The sequence below is a fragment of the Tupaia chinensis genome, unplaced genomic scaffold (assembly GCF_000334495.1).
Source record: "Tupaia chinensis unplaced genomic scaffold, TupChi_1.0 Scaffold000316_1, whole genome shotgun sequence".
Taxonomy (NCBI): domain Eukaryota; kingdom Metazoa; phylum Chordata; class Mammalia; order Scandentia; family Tupaiidae; genus Tupaia; species Tupaia belangeri.
In genome coordinates, this window is record NW_006159809.1 from 4,826,209 (window position 1) to 4,830,465 (window position 4,257).

Genomic DNA, 4,257 nt, shown 5'->3' on the forward strand with positions numbered 1-4,257 from the left:
TGGGAGCCCAGCAACATAGCCATTACACTAACTACTGCTCCCCACTCTTTTTTTTTTTTTTAAGAATTATTTTACTCAACTTTATTTATCCATTTATTATTATTATTTGTCCAGAGAGGACAGAGTGAGGGAGAGAGAGAGGGAATGTGAGAAAGCAAGCCTCCAGGTCTGGGACTTGAACCACGGTTGTGCATGTGGGAGTCCAGTGTCCATAACCACCACACCAATGGCCGGCCCTCTCATGCACTCTTGATTATGAATAAATTTTAAAATAAGATAAAAATATTCCCCTGTTTATCACACTGCAGCTATCCCTCACAAAACTTAAAACTGTTTACCCAGCTATGAAGGAGCCATTCCAAGTTCTCACTAAGCCTGATGGTTAAGGGAGGTGGACCCTTAACCTGACTGCAGTTTGACTCCGGGCTTGGCAGCTTGAAAAACACACAGGGCACATGTGTGTGCACCCCAAATCCAAACAGGATGGAGAAATGGAGTTGAGCTTGTGGAGATTTTGGCATCTGGCTATCTTGTTTGGTTAGATACTAAGCGTAGCCCCTTCTGGTCTTCCAATTTATGGCCAGACTGACTGCAATGATGAAGGAAAAATTGGTAGCTGAAAGAACAAAAATCCTAGTTGAAGAGGGGAGGGAAGGAAAAACACCTGGCTTCTGTCCCATGTGCTTGACTGAAAGGCACAGAAGAGGTTCCCTGGCCCACCAATCAGCAGCTTTGATCCTGCTGTCTTTCTCCTTCCTTTTGTGGTCACATGTGAGAGGGTGCTGAGAGGTGCTGGTTTGGGGAAGAGGGGTGAAGGGTTGCAATCCTGGCCTTTGTTTTCCCAGTTTCAGGTTTTTTGTTTTTTGTTTTTTCCTGGCAGTATAATTCTCTTAATCATTAGAAGGTTTTTCAGTCCATTTGCATTCAGTCTTCCCCAGAGCTATTAACTAAAGCTAGAGACCTCATTGAAAGTTATAGTTGTTGAATGGAGTCCCTGACTGTGGTGTTCAGAGAGGGGAGGAGCTGTCTCCTAGCAACATGTCCCCGTGTCCCCGGTGCTCTGCCCATCCCAGGAGCCCTGGTTATGTGGCCTCCAGCTGGGCCTCTGCCCAAGGGCCTCACAAACCCCTCATCTGCAGTGGGAGGGAGAGCTCATTTTCCCCTTCTCATTCAAGCTGCATCTCAACAGAAGGCTGCTTATAATGGAAGCTTCTGGAAGATTATAGGAGGGCACAGCAGGCAGGGAGACTGCTAGGCCTCAGGCTTGCCTCCCTCTGAGTTTCCAGCCTCCCAGCTTTGCTTGAGCTGACTTTAGCTGGAAGCCACAGAACTGGCTCTTAATTACCTGACTCTTAGCCATATTGGATTCTTGACCTCAGGCAGAAAAGACCTCTCTGGACAAGCCACATTTTCTTCCTCTCTGCTTTCAGATGGGCCCATTTCTGCCAGAGTGTGTTTCGTTCTTGTTGGACCTGACTGAGGCCATGCAAAAGACTCCACTCTCAACATCTTGACATTTTTCTACAAGTCCCCTAACGTTCCAGCCTTGGTAGGTACATGGTCTCAGCACTAGAGGGGGTGGAAGACAGTTTAATCAGCTGCTTTGCTGCTTCATGACAGGATTCACCAACTTTTGAGTATACTCTTCTACCCATCCCCCTACAAACACACACTTTAGTTCAGCTAATTCCTTCTAAGGCTATGTTATTTGGAAAAAAAAAAATCCAATTTCTGATTCTAATTTCTTGGTTAGAACCTTTTCCTGGTGCATAGACCCAATCCTAGCTTAAGCCAAAGGGGAAATTGATGAGTTCACGTAACTGGACAACTTTGGCTCATGTAATTGAACAAACCAGTACCTCAAACAATGTCTGCAAGCGATCTCCATCTCCATTCTGCTTTTCTAGGTTGGCTTCATTGCCAAGTGGCTCCTCCCCAAAGGAGACAAAAATGGCCCTAGCAGCTCTGGCCCACTCACCAGCTTGGAAACCTGATCCCTAAAAGGATGTTTTCCTTAGTAGTTCCAGAACAGCCCTGGGGCTCATTGGCTTAACTTGGGTACTCTGTGCCCATCTCAGGACCCAGATGGGCCAGGTCTAAGTCACATCCCCCAGACCATGTGGACTGAGAAAGTAGGGAAGGAAGGATGGTTCTATAGGGTTGAAGCAGCATGCTGTCAGCAGGAGGACTGGGTGTTACACTGGCAAAAGGAACAGATATCTACCCAAACACCCTTGTGGAAATGCCAGAAGGACTCAGGAGCTGGAGAAGATGGAGTGAAAGACCTAAGAGTCAGTAACTTCAAGGTGTTGTAGGACGGGAGAGCTGATCTGTGTCGTGTAGGAACAGGGTATGAGGAAGGAGACTGCAGATGGTCTGGTTGTACCTCCAGATAAGTTGTGATTGATGTGACAGGTGTCCTTTTGCTACTTTGTTAGGGCTACCCTCTCATTTCTAATTTCTAGCTAACTACCTATCACAGTCTGGGTCAATCCGTGGGCATAAGCCAGAGTGACTAGGAGGAGGATGGAGGCAGAGTGTTCCCCATCCCCCAATCAAGAAACAGGAAGTTTAGGAAGGTAACAAGAATAGAAGGTCAGAGAACCCGAGAACGGGGCAGCATCATGGTAGCCAGTGACGATGGGGAGGATCAACATTACCAGCCAGGATCCCACGTGGGTGAATATTCTTGATGACACCTGGGTTGCCTGGTTAACAGTGGTGTGCTCCTGACTGTTGTGGCCCCAAAGAGCACAGTGACAACTGAGGATAGGAGGAACCCAATTACAGGCAGTTAGAAAGAAAACAGCAATGGGACCAGCAGGTGGCGTGATGGTTAAGGTGCTGGACACTCCCATATGGCTGACCAGGGTTCAAGTCCCGAATCTGGTGGCTTGCTTTCTCACTTCCTCTCTCTCTCTCATTCTCACCCTCTGTCTCTCTCTGCTCAAACTAAAAAATAAACGAATGAATAAATAAAATACATAATTATAAAAAAAAAAAAAAGAAAGAAGATAGCAGTGAGGAATGAGGTGGAGACTCCACAAGGCAGAGGAAGGATGACTGGAAGCCAGGGAAGGAGTTTGAGGACAGTAGTAATTGAGGGTAATGAAGGGTGGGATGCCAAAACAGGGGTTTGTGCCAAAAGAGTATAGAGGGCACAGATATAGGGCTCTCAGGGTGAGAGTGGGGCGGGAACACTTACTGAGGCCTACCTGATTTTTTCTAAGTCTGAGAGAAGGACCTAGGTATGTGGAGTAGCAGGGATGGTGAAGGAGGGACAGGAACAGTGACACACACACACAGGTAGCAGGTGCGATAAAGTCTCGGTCATTGCAGTATGGTACCACAGCCTGTTGATGGGTGTGGTACCATCTTATTTGCATGAGATGAAAATAAGGATCTTCTTTTTAAACAAATTTTTAGACATAACATACACTAAAGTACATATAATGCACTAATATTCAGTGTACAGCTCGATGTGGTCTATATGTGTATATAAATATACCGGTGTGGCCACCACTCAGATCAAGACACAGAACATTTGCAACATCAAATAAGGTCTCCTCTGCCCCTTCTCAGTCCATAGCCCCTCTCCTCCTAGCCTCTGTTCTGACTCTGCCCTTCTCAATATTGTCTGCTCTTGAACTCCAGCTTTCTGGAACCCTGCAGATGCTCTCTTTAGTACCACATAGTAGGAGTGGCTCCTCCCTGCCTGTGTACCCGTAGTTCCTTTCCTAACGCTGGTAGTGTTCTATTACAGATACACTGTTCGTTCGTGGGCACTTGGGTTGCTTCCAGGTTGGAATCATTATATATAAAATTCATTCCTTTTTTGATTGAAATTTCGTTCTCTCTCACTCTCGCACATGTACAGGCCCTCGTACAGGTACCAGAACAGGACTACCCCCTCCAAGGTCAGACCATTGGTCTCCCCTTTCCCTCCATTCTAGGCGCCTATTTCTTGGGAAATCAATTGGCTCCTGGGTGGGGGATGCCGGAGCAGGAGCTGGGAGGGGTGGGCGGGAGCAGTGACAACAGCCACCTAGGACTTCCTCCCTCTCTTCCAGCCTTGTCGCCCCTGACAGCGGGCGCCCTGAGCCTTCCTGACCCCGCAGGGGGGCTCGCCCGCGGGCCCCCCATGAGCGCGCCCGGCTGAACAGCGGGGCGGCCGCGGTGGAGCCGGAACGCCGCGGGGGCGGCGGGGCCATGGCCTCGCTGGACTTGCCATACCGCTGCCCCCGCTGCGGGGAGCAC

General features: G+C 48.5%; 1 long non-coding RNA gene across 2 annotated transcripts in view; it reads left to right on the forward strand.

Moving 5' to 3' along the window:
• Window positions 1-4,245, forward strand: part of LOC102486458 (uncharacterized) — a 21,160-nt gene extending 16,915 nt beyond the window's left edge. Inside the window, exons 2-4 of one of the 2 annotated variants that reach the window (XR_334965.2) lie at window positions 1,431-1,549; window positions 3,878-3,917; window positions 4,071-4,245. This is a non-coding gene — a long non-coding RNA (uncharacterized LOC102486458). The remainder of the gene's footprint in view (window positions 1-1,430; window positions 1,550-3,877; window positions 3,918-4,070) is intronic. The other variant, XR_334966.2, reaches the window with a different exon arrangement.
• Window positions 4,246-4,257: the final 12 nt, after the last annotated feature.